We start from the raw sequence: 13,665 nt of genomic DNA on the forward strand, positions 1-13,665 counted from the left end.
CCTTGCACTTAGGCCCACCAGATCCCCAGCACAAGGTGAGTGCTTGAAGAAGTTACTGAATGAATAAATAGAAGTACTTTGTATCACTTATCTAGATTTTCACCAGTTTATTCAATTGAGATAACTATTAGTAATAGGAAACATATGTTGGATCTGAGGCAGGCGAAATCCAGAATGACTTCTGCATGACATTTCCCTTGTTCAGTTGCTCCAGCAAAACTCAGTGGGCACGACTGACACAGGAAGCTGCCTGTTCTCTGGGATCCATCACTCACACTGGAGCCACAGTCATAAAGATGACCAAACAATATCAGTACCTTTATGTGGCTGACATGAAGGCAGTTGCCCTTTAAGGTCCCAGGGTAAATCTCAGGACTTACAGGCTCCAGGGCTGTGCAAGGGATCTCAGGATTCTGCCCTTCCCCTTTCTCTGTCCATACCCAGTGTATACTCTTTACTCAGGAGGCCAGGAAAATGACACCCTATTTCCAAATGAAGATCCTGGGGGTCCAACAAGGACAGGTATTGTACTTGGACTCCAGACTCAGCATACAGTGCTCTGACATGCCCTTCCCTATTCCAAGTCCTCACCAATCCAAGTCCCCAAGCCTCTCTAAAGTCTAAAAGACTCCCAGCCAGTATAAAGCATTGCTCTAATATCTCAGAACACAGTGAGTCATTGATGGAGAGCCAAGGCCAATTGACACTTAATGATTATATGGAACTCTGGAGAAATCCACTGGGAATGCAATATTATACAGGAGAACACTGAAGTCTTTTCTTCTGTAGCTATTGACTAAACTAAATCATAAACCCAGGAAGCCACAGAGTTGGACTGCAGTACCATAGTCCTTTCCTCTGGAGCCTGGGCCAGTGACGGCCCTGGGTCCAGCAGAAACCTACAAACTTCAGGAATTCCTTGCCCATCGTTGGGCCTTTGAGCATGCAGCTATGAAAATGGATGCTGCTGCCCCATGGCGGGGCTCTCTGTAACCTCTTTCTTCTTTCTCTCTTGTCACAGTGTCAGCTCTTTCTTAAACAGAACTTTAGAATGTGTGTTCCAGAGCACATTTGGGGATTTGGACAGTAAAATGACCCCAAATCAAGTGGACATGATTCCTCCCAGAATATTAGAGTCTCTCATTTCTAAAGCAAACATGATGGGAGGGGCTTGAGCCATGGCCTAAAATGACAGACGCCAGCCTTATCCTCTGGACTCTTCCACCTCCTGTTATCTGGGGAGGTTCTATTCTCTTGATCATAGCAACCACCCCAAAGTACAATGAGAGATTGCATACATAACTACAAAAGCCAGTTCTCAAGAGGATGTGATGTCAGGCTCCGTTAATACTGGATGGGGTGTCAGGTGGGGAGTGCTCAGCCACACCTGCATACTTTATACAGGTATGGAGTATATTCGTTTACTTTAGATAGGCATAAAGATCTGCATAAAACAGGCAAATGTTTGGAGCCAATGAAGAAAAATCAAGTCTGTGTCCACCACCATGTATGCAGGACATCACTAATCCAACAGTGCATGAGTGTGCTCCCTGCCTTATGAGGCATGGTAATGCAGCAAAGACTCTGCTCAAGAAGTAGGTCTGAAGCAAACACCCCACCTCAATACCACCCACTGTTCAACCAGACAGAAGGACTATATCTCAGAATTACACAATCTGCTTCCACATCTGCCTCTGCTGCTAGCCATACAGGGATTTGTCCTTCAGAAAGACAGATATCCTTTCCAAAGTCACACAGTGCTCCAATGGTAAAGTTCTTTCTTTGGTTAGGGTTAGATTTGGGCACATGTAGTAGGTGTCAAAGTAATAGTGGCACAAACAGGATACTGAGGTGTTTCTTTTTCATATAAATAAAACTGGATGTGGCTAGTCTATAACTGATTATGGATTGTCTACCATAAGAGATCTCATACCATTGATCTCCCTGCCCTAACACCTTAGTATATGATTTCCCTTTTTAAAACTTAAAAAAGCAGAATCTATACTTAATGCACTATGGTAACAATCAGTATTAATCAACCCTACTTTGCATTGCTACACATTTGTACACATGCATTTTTCAAAGCCATACTGTTCATATGTTCTAAATCAATTATTCACAACTTAAACGATGAGCAAGATATCTGAAAAATAGACAGCTTATATAAATCAATACCATTCACCACTACCTCCTTCATTATTGGAAGGCTTGCATCCCCAGGAATACCTTTCCTAACAGGCTTTTATTCTAAAGACCTAATCATCGAGACTGACAACACATCGTATACCAACACCTGAGCCCTACTAATAACTCTCATCGCCACATCCCTGACAGCCACCTATCGTACCCGAATCATATTCTTCACACTTCTAGGACAGCATCATTTCAATTCCTTAATTTTAATCAATGAAAATAATCCCCTCCTAATCAACTCCATCAAATGTCTTTCAATTGAAAGTATTTTTCCGGGGTATCTAATTTCTTATAATATCCTCCCAACAACAATTCCACAGATAACTATGCCTCATTATCTGAAATTAACTACCCTTGCTGTGACTATTATAGATTTCATTCTGGCATTAGAACACAACCTTGCAACTAAGAACCTAAAATTTAAATATCCTTCAAACCTTTTCAAGTTCTCTAATCTCCTGGGATACTTCCCAATCATTATGCACTGCCTCCCACCAATAGCAAACCCAACTATAAGCCAAAAATTTGCATCAATGTTACTAGACATAATCTGATTAGAAAATTTATTACCAAAATCCATCTCCTATTTTCAGATAAAAATATCAACTGCTGTATCTAGCCAAAAAGGATTAATTAAACTATATTTCCTTTCTTTTATGATTACCTTAATTCTTGGCCTATTCCTACTTAATTTCCATAGTAACCTCCATAATCACCAATACACCAGCAAGCAAGGATCAACCAGTGACAATAACTAATCAGGTTCTGTAGCTATATAAAGCTGCTATTCCCATAGCTTTTTTACTAAGAAATCCTGAATCACCTGTATCACTCAATCACCTGCATCATTAAACTTAAACACAACCTCAACCTCATCTTTTTAAAAATATAGGAAGCCATTAACAACTCTGCCAATACCCCTGTAATAAACATTCCTAACACAGTCTTATTAGATGCTCAAACCGCAGGGTACAGTTCAGTAGCCATAGCTGTAGTATAACCAAACACCACAAGTAACCCCCCTAAATAAATTAATAAGATTATTAAACCTAAAAAGGATCCCCCCAAATTTAATACAATTCCACAACCAATACCACCAGCCACAATTAAACCAAACCCACCATAAATTGGGGAAGGCTTTGAAGAAAAACTAACAAAGCTAATCACAAAAATAGTACTTAAAATAAATACAACGTACGTTATCATTATTTCCATATGGAATCTAACCATGACCAATGATATGAAAAGCCATTGTTGCATTTCAACTATAAGAATTTAATGACCAACATCCGAAAATCCCTCCCACTCATCAAAATCATCAATGAGTCATTCATTAACCTCCCTGCTCCATCCAACATTTCAACATGATGAAATTTCGGCTCCTTACTAGGAGTTTGCCTCATTCTATAGATTCTGACAGGTCTATTCCTAGCCATACACTATATGTCAGATACAGCAACCGCCTTTTCATCAGTAACTCGTATCTGTCACAACATCAACTTTGGCTGAATCATTCGATACATACATGCCAACGGAGCTTCCATATTTTTCATCTGCCTATTCATGCATGTAGGCCAAGGCATGTACTATGGCTCTTACACCTTCTCAGAAACATGAAACATCAGAATCATATTATTTACACTCATGTCTATAGCCTTCATAGGCTACATCCTACCATGAGGCTGAATAACCTTCTGAGGAGCTACCGTCATCACCAACCTCCTGTCAGCAATCCCATACATCGGAACTAACTTGGTATAATGAATCTGATGAGGGTTCTCAGTAGATAAACCCTAACACGATTTTTTGCCTTTCACTTTATCCTCCCATTCATTATTTCAGCTCTAGCAGCAGTCCACCTTTTATTCCTACATGAAACAGGATCTAACAACCCCTCAGGAATAGTATCTAATTCAGATAAAATCCCATTTCACCCATACTATAAAATCAAAGACATTCTAGGTCTTCCATTCCTAATCCTAACACTAATATTACTTGTCCTATTTTCACCAGACCTTCTAGGAGATCCAGACAACTACACCCCTGCCAACCCCCTAAACACTTCACCACACATTAAGCCCGAATGATGCTTCTTATTCACATATGCAATCCTTCAATCTATCCCTAATAAACTAGGAGGAGTCCTAGACCTAATTCTCTCTACTTTAATTCTGTAAGTCATTCCGCTATCCCACACTTCAAAACAAGGAGGAATGATATTCTGACCACTAAGCCAATGCCTATTCTGAGTCCTAGTAGCAGACTTACTAACCCTAACATGAATTGGAGGACAACTAGTAGAATACCCTTTCATTACTATTGGTCAATTAGCCTCTATCCTATACTTCTCAACCCTCATAATCTTCATACCTATTTCTGGCATCATCAAAAATCGTCTTTCAAAATGAAGAGCCCTTGTAGTATATAAAATACCTTGGTCTTGTAAACCGAAAAAGGAGAAAGCCCTCCCTAAAACTTCAAGGAAGAAGCAGCAGCCACACCATCAGCACCCAAAGCTGAAATTCTTTTTAAACTATTCCTTGCAATACCAGAAATCGACCCCACAACTTTCATAATTCATATATTGCATACTTTCATACTGTGCTTGTCCAGTATGTCATTTTCCCATTATGATGCAAACCAAAGCATGTACAATGCATCTATTAATATTATATAAGACATACTATGTATAATTGTGCATTGGACAGCTTTATGAGCAGTCTCTCTATGGATCTCAACTGTCCAAAAAAGCTTAATCACCTAGCCTCGAGAAACTAGCAATCCTTGCTTGAATATGTACCTCTTCTCAGTCAGGGTCCATTTCAACATGGGGGTTTCTATTCTGGACCTATACTGGCACCTGGTTCTTACCTCAGGGCCATTCTAATTCTTTAATCCTACAGCCATCTCAAATAGGACATCTCAATTGACTAATGACTAATTAGCCAATTTCACACATAACTGTGGTGTCATGCATTTGGTATCTTTTAATTTTTAGGAGGGGGTATTGCTATGACTCAGCTATGACCGTAAAGGTCTTGATGCAGTCAAATAACTTGTAGCTGGGTTTATTCACTATGCTGTGTCTCTATGCTCACACAAATAAGGTGCAATTCAGTCAATGGTTACTGGACATACACTTTAACTTCAATGCTTCAACAGGATGCACACACGCACACACATATGTACACACATGGATGTAAACATACACACGCACATGCACATGTATACACATACACACACGTACACATACACACACACACACACATATACACGTATTTATCCAACAGATAAGCAATTAGTTTAACCAACCCCACTTATGCCCAGTAACCCTATGGTGAGAATACATATTTATTATTGTCCTGCCAAACCCCAAAAACAAGACTAAATTCGCATCCAAACATAAGGCCTAAGTATGTCTTTATAAATACACCAAAAACATCCCAACTAAATATTAGCTAAAAATACCAGTGTTACACATCGATTCACAGCTATCTATATATACAAAACCTTAAGCTCTAATTCGTCCTTATTGAGCAATATTCTCTCACAACTAATTCCATTAAACCAATTAACTAACCCAATATATCCCTTGTTAATGTAACTTAAACACACAAAGCAAAGCACTGAAAATGCCTAGATGAGTTGTCAGACTCCATAAACACAAAAGTTTTGCCCTAGCCTTTCCATTAGGTATTAATAGGATTACACATGCAAGCTTCCTCGCCCTGGTGAAATGCCCTCTAAATCGTTAATGATCCAAAAGACCGGGTATCAAGTACACAACAATGTAGCTCATGATACTTGCTTAGCCACACCTCCCACAGGATACAGCAGTGATAAAAATTAAACCATGAATGAAAGGTCGACTAAGTCATATTAAACAAGGGTTGGTAAATTTCGTGCCAGCCTCCAAGGTCATATGATTAACCCGATCTAACAGACCTACGGTGTAAAGTGTGTTATAGAGGCATTCCACGTTAAAGTTAAATGTTAACTAGGCAGTAAAAAGCTACAGTTAACATAAAAATATAGCACGAAAGTAACTGTAACACCTTTGACCACACGATAGCTAAGACCCAAACTGGGATTAGATACCCCACCATGCTTATCCCTAAACTTAGCTAACTAAATAAATCTATCCACCAGAGAACTACTAGCAACAGCTTAAAACTCAAAGAACTTTATATCCCTCTACAGAAATCTGTTCTATAATTGATAAACCCTGATGCGCCTCATCACCCCTTGCTAATCCAGTCTATATACCACCGTCTTCAGCAAACCCTAAAAAGAAAGAAAAGTAAGCACAAGTATCTTAACCTAAAAAAGTTAGGTCAAGGTATAACTTATGAGGTGGGAAGTAATGGGCTACATTTTCTATATTAGAACACTTTTCAGCGAAAGTTCTTATGAAATTAAGAACAAAGGGAGGATTCAGTAGTAAATTTAGAATAGAGAGCTCAATTGAACTGGGCCATGAAGCACGCACACCCCTCCCATCACCCTGCTCAAGTGAAAAAACTCAAAGGCAATCTATTCAAATTATAAAAAACGCAAGAGGAGACAAGTCATAACGGCAAGCATACTGGAAAGTGTGCTTGGATAAACAAGATGTAGCTTAAATAAAGCATCTGGTTTACACCCAGAATATTTCATATCAAACTGACCATCTTGAGCCAAAACTAGCCCAAACAACCATAAATTCAACTAACATAAAACACTAAATCAAAACATTTAGTTAATTCTTAAAAGTATATGAGATAGAAAGTTAAGTTGAGGCTAAATAGAAAATATCATAAGGGAAAGATGAAAGAAAAATTGAAAGCACTATACAGCAAAGATTACCCCTTGTACCTTTTGCATAATGAATTATCTAGAATAACCTAACAAAGAGAACTTAAGCTAGGCTCCCCAAAACCAGATGAGCTGCCTATGAACAATCCTTACAAGATGAACTCAGCTATGTTGCAAAATAGTGAGAAGATTTGTAGGTAGAAGTGAAAAGCCTAACAAGCCTAGTGATAGCTGGTTACCCAGAACAGAATTTTAGTTCTTTAATTTTTTTAACGTTTATTTTTGAAGGGGAGAGAGACAGAGTGTGAGTCGGGGAGGGGCAGAGAGAGAGGGAGACACAGAATCCGAAACAGGCTACAGGCTCTGAGCCATCAGCACAGAGTCCGATGCGGGGCTTGAACCCACAAACTGTGAGATCATGACCTGGGCCGAAGTCTGACACTTAACCGACTGAGCCACCCAGGCGCCCCTGGTTCAACTTTAAACTTACCTAAAACACCAAAAATTCTTTTTTTCTTAAATTTTTTAACATTTATTCAATCTTAGAGACAGAGAGAGACAGAGTGTGAGTGGGGGAGGGGCAGAGAGAGAGGGAGACACTCTGAAGCAGGCTTCAGGCTCTAAACTGTCAGCACAGAGCCCGATGTGGGGCTCGAACTCACAGACCATGAGATCATGACCCGAGCTGAAGTCAGACACCTAACCAGCTGAGCCACCCAGGTGCCCCAAAACCCCAAAAATTCTAATGTAAGTTTAAAATATAATCTTAAAAGGTACAGCATTTTAGAACTAGGATACAACCATTTTTAGAGAGTAAGCATAAACATAACCATAGTTGGCTTAAAAGCAGCCATCAAGAAAGCATTCAAGCTCAATAATTAAAACATCTTAATATCAAAAATATGCAATCAACTCCTAACTCAATACTGGGTTAATCTATCTAGCAATAGAAGCAATAATGCTAATATGAGTAACAAGAAATATTTCCCCTGCTCCTTATGCCAGAGCAGATAACCACTGGTAGCTAGCAACAAGATAAAAATAATCTAGCCTATAAACTAAATATCAAACCAATTGTTGATCCAACACAGGCATGCAACCAAGGAAAGATTAAAAGAAGTAAAAGGAACCTGGCAAACATTAAACCCTTCCTGTTTACTAAAAACATCACCTCTAGCACTTCTAGTATTAGAGGCACTGCCTGCCCAGTGACATTCATTAAATGGCTGCAGTATCCTGACTGTACAAAGGTATCATAATCACTTGTGCCCTAAATAGGGACTTGTATGAACAGCACCACGAGGGTTTTACTCTCTTACTTCCAATCCGTGAAATTGACTTCCTGTGAAGAAGCGGAAATACAACAATAAGATGAGAAGACCCTATGGAGCTTTAATTAATTGGCTCAAGGAGACTACACCAACACAGCTGACAGGGACAATAAACCTCCACATGAGCCAACAATTTAGGTTGGGGTGACCTCGTAGAATAAAACAACCTCCAAGTGATTCAGGTCTAGACTAACCAGTCAAAAGTATAACATCACTTATTGATCCAAACTATTTGATAAATGGAACAAGTTACCCTAGGGGTAACAGCGCAATCCTATTTTAGAGTCTATATTGACAACAGGGTTTATGACCTCAATGTTGGATCAGGACATCCCGATGGTGCAGCAGCTATCAAAGATTCGTTTGTTCAATGATTAAAGTCCAATGTGATCTGAGTTCAGAATGCAGCAATCCAGGTGGCTTCTATCTATTAAACAATTTCTCCCAGTACAAAAGGACAAGAGAAATGAGGCCTACTTTACCAAAGCACCTTCAACCCAATAGATGATATAATCTTAATCTCCAAAGTTTATCTATTTACATCTCCGGAGAGTTTGGGTTTGTTGGTGTGGCAGAGCCCCGTAATTGCCTAAAACTTAAACCTTCATAATCAGAGGTTCAACTCCTCTCCCTAATAACATGTTTATAATCAATATTCTTTCATTAATTATCCCTATTCTCCTCACCATAGCTCTCCTAACATTAGTCGAACGTAAGGTACTAGTGTATATACAACTTCGCAAAGGACCAAACATTGTGGGGTCACATGGTCTGCTCCAACCCATTGCAGATGCCATAAAACTCTTCACCAAAGAACCCTTACATCCTCTATATCTATATTCATCATAGCACCTATCCTGGCTCTCTCATTAGCCCTAACCATGTGAATTCCTCTCCCCATGCCATACGCACTCATCAACATAAATTTAGGAGTACTATTCATATTAGCTATGTCAAGCCTCGCTGTCTACTCAATACTATGGTCAGGATGAACCTCAAATTCTAAGTATGCTTTAATTGGAGCCCTACAAGCCATAGCCCAAACAATTTCATACAAAGTTACACTAGCCATTATTCTCCCATCAGTATTACTAATAAATGGGTCTTTCACACTAGCCACACTAATTACTACCCAAGAACACATATGACTAATTCTTCCCACATGGCCCCTAGCCATAATATGATTCATCTCAACATTAGCAGAAACCAACTGAGCCCCTTTCGATCTAACAGGAGAATCAGAGCTTGTTTCCAAATTCAACATAGAATATGCAACAGGTCCCCTTGCCCTATTTTTCCTAGCGGAATATGTTAACATCATCATAATGAATATTCTCACAACAATTCTATTCTTTGGAGTATCCCACAACCCGTATATACCAGAACTATATACCATCAATTTCACCATTAAAACTCTACTCCTAACAATCGCCTTCCTATGAATTTGAGCATCCTACCCACGATTCTGATATAACCAACTGATACACCTTTTATGAAAAAACTTCCTACCCCTCACCCTAGCCCTATGCATGTGACATGTATCCTTGCCCATCATCACAGCAAGCATTCCACCTCAAACATAAGACATATGTCTGATAAAAGAGTTACTTTGATAGAGTAAATACTAGAGGTTTAAATCTTATTTCTAGAATTACAGGACTTGAACCTAATCCTAAGAATTCAAAAATCTTCTTGCTACCATATTACACCATATTCTACAGTAAGGTCAGCTAAATAATCTATCAGGCCCATACCCCGAAAATGTTGGTTTATATCCTTCCCATACTAACTAAACCCCCTATTCTCATTATTATGATTCAACTGTCATCTCAGGAACCATAATCACAATAACAAGCTCTCACTGACTAATAATCTGAATTGGCTTTGAAATAAATATACTAGCCACTATCCCTATTCTCATAAAAAGATATTTAACCCATGAGCCATAGAAGCATCTACAAAATATTTCCTAACACAAACAACTGCATCTATACTCCTAATGACAGGAATAATTATCAATGTTCTATATTCAGGACAATGAATAATATAAAAAAAAACTCAACCCCATAGCATAAATTATAATAACACTGCTTTGGCAATAAAACTGGGCTTGGCTCCATTTTACCTCTGAGTTCCTGAAGTTACACAAGGAATCTCCCTATCTTCAGGTCTAATTCTATTGACATGACAAAAAAATCACACCACTATCCGTCCTCTACCAAATCTCACCTGCCATTAACCCCAATTTACCACTAACAAGAGCTATTATACCAGTCCTAATCAGAGGATGAGGGGGACTCAACCAAACACGACTACAAAAAATCCTAGCATACTCCTCAATCGCCCATATAGATTGAATAACAGCTATCATACTATACATCCCTACAATAACAATTCTAAACCTAGCTATTTACATCATTATAACACCCACCAGCTTCATACTATTCATACACAGCTCCACCACAACAACACTATCCCTATGACAAACAGGAAATAAAACACCCCTGATCACCTCACTCATTCTGATATTAATATTATCTTTAGGAGGTCTCCCGCCACCCTCAGGATTGATCCCCAAATGAATAATTATCCAAGAATTAACAAAATGGGATAATTATTATACCCACACTACTAGCTATCACAGCATTACTCAACCTATACTTCTATATACAACTAACATACGCCACAGCACTAACCATATTCCCCTCAACGAACAATACACAAATAAAATGACAATTTGAAAGTACAAAAAAATAACTTTTTTATCCCCTCTCATCATAATCTCAACCATACTACTCCCATTCACACCAATATTATCCATTCTGGATTAGGAGTTTAGGTCCAAACAGACCAAGAGCCTTCAAAGCCCTAAGTAAGTCATATAGATTTAACTCCTGCACACCTTATTCTAAGGACTGCAAGAATCTATATTACATCAATTGATTTCAAATAAAACACTTTAATTAAGCTAAGCCCTTACTAGATTTGTGGGCTTCCATCCCTTGGAATTTTAGTTAACAGCTAAATACCCTAATCAACTGGCTTCAATCTACTTCTCCCACCACCTAGGAAAAAAAGGCAGGAGAAGCCCCGGCAGCGTTGAAGCTACTGCTTTGAATTTTCAATTCAATATGATACTTTACCAAAGAGCTTGGCAAAAAGAGGACTTAAACCTCTGTTCTTAGATTTATAGTCTAATGCTTTACTCGGCCATTTTACCTAAGTTTATAAACCGCTATTTTCCACTAACCAAAAAGATATTGGCACTCTCTATCTCCTATTTGGTGCCTAAGCTGGCATAAGTAGGAACCACCCTTAGGCTTATAATTCAAGCTGGACTTGGCACCGGGCACTCTATTGGGAGATGATCAAATCTATAATGTAATTGTCACTGCCCATGCATTCGTAATAATCTTCTTTATGGTAATACCAAGCATGATTGGAGGCTTTGGGAATTGATGAGTACCATTAATAATTGGAGCACCTGATATGGCACTCCCCCCAATAAATAACACAAGCTTCTGACTTCTCCCTCCATCCTTCCTACTCCTGCTCACATCATTGATAGTAGAGGCCAGCTCAGGAACCTGGTGAATTGTATATCCCCCTCTAGCTGTCAACCTAGCCCATGAAGGAGCATCCGTGGATCTAACAATTTTTTCCTTACATTTTTTAGGTGTCTTTTCAGGCTTAGGTGCTATTAACTTCATTACTACAATCATTAATATAAAAACCCCTGCCATATCTCAATATAAGACACCCCTTTTTGTCTGATCCATCTTAATTACTGCTGTCCTGTTACTCCTATCATTGCCAGTATTAGCGGCTGGAATTACCATATTACTAACAGATCAAAACCTAAATACCACTTCCTTTGATCCTGCTGGAGGAGGATGTCGCATCTTATATCAACACTTATTGTGATTCTTCAGACACCCAGAGGTTTATATTCCAATTTTACCAGGCTTCGGAATAATTTCACATATTGTTACTTACTATTCAGGCACGAAGGAACCCTTTGGTTATATGGGAATAGTATGAGCAGAAATATCTATTGGTTTCTTAGGTTTTATTGTATCAGCCCATCATACATTTACTGTAGGAATAGACATTGACATATGAGCATACTTTACATCAGCCACCATAATTATTGCCATTCTTACTGGAGTAAAAGTATTTATCTGACTTGCTACTCTTCATGGAGGAAACATTGAATGATCCCCTGCTATATTATGAGTCCTGGGCTTTATCTTCCTATTTACCGTAGGGGGCCTAACAGTCTTGCAAACTCTTCATTAGACATTTTTCTTCATGATATATACCATGTAGTAGCCCATTTCCATTATGTATTATCAATAGAAGCAGTATTCACTATTATAGGAGGTTTTGTTCACTAATTCCCCCTATTCTCAGGATATACTGTTGATAATACCTGAACAAAAATTCATTTCACAATTATATTTGTAGGTGTTAATATAACATTTTCCGCTCAACATTTCCTTGGATTATCTGAAATACCTCGTTATTCTGATTATCCAGACGCATACACAACTTGAAACACAATCTCCTCAATAGGCTCTTTCATTTCACTAACAGAAGTAATATTAATAATATTTATAGTTTGAGAAGCCTTTGCATCCAAACGAGAAGTAGCAATAGTAGAATTAACGAAACTAATCTCGAATGATTACATGGATGTCCCCCTCCATACCATATATTTGAAGACCCAACCTACATGTCCTTAAAATAAGAAAGGAAGGAATTGAACCCTCTAGAACTGGTTTCAAGTCAATGTCATAACCACTATGTCTTTCTCAATAAAGAGACATTAATAAAAAGATTACATAACTTTGTAAAAGTTAAATTATAGGTTTAAATCCTTTGTGTCTCCATGCCATATCCCTTTCAACTAAGTTTTCAAGATGTTACATCCCCTAGTATAGAAGAACTTCTGCACTTTCATGATCACACATTAATAATTGTATTTCTAATTAGCTCCCTAGTTCTCTACATCATTTCACTAATACTAACAACCAAACTTATACATACAAGCACAATAGATGCCCCAAAAGTAGAAACTGTATGAACAATCCTGCTGGCTATTATTTTAATTCTTATTGCCCTACCCTCTCTAAAAATCCTTTACATAATAGACAAAATCAACAACCCTTCTCTAACCGTAAAAACTGTAGGGCATCAATGATACTAAAGTTATGAGTATACAGATTACGAAGACCTAAATTTTGATTCCTACATAATCCCCACTCAAGGATTAAAACCTGGAGAACTGCGACTGCTAGAAGTTGACAATCAAGTAGTACTGCCAACAAAAATAACCATTCATATA

At 38.4% G+C, this 13,665-nt stretch overlaps 1 pseudogene; it reads left to right on the forward strand.

The window, feature by feature from the left end:
* Positions 1–8,633: 8,633 nt before the first annotated feature.
* Positions 8,634–13,068, forward strand: LOC122205854 (annotated as a pseudogene).
* Positions 13,069–13,665: the final 597 nt, after the last annotated feature.

The sequence above is a fragment of the Panthera leo genome, chromosome E1, assembly GCF_018350215.1.
Source record: "Panthera leo isolate Ple1 chromosome E1, P.leo_Ple1_pat1.1, whole genome shotgun sequence".
NCBI lineage: Eukaryota > Metazoa > Chordata > Mammalia > Carnivora > Felidae > Panthera > Panthera leo.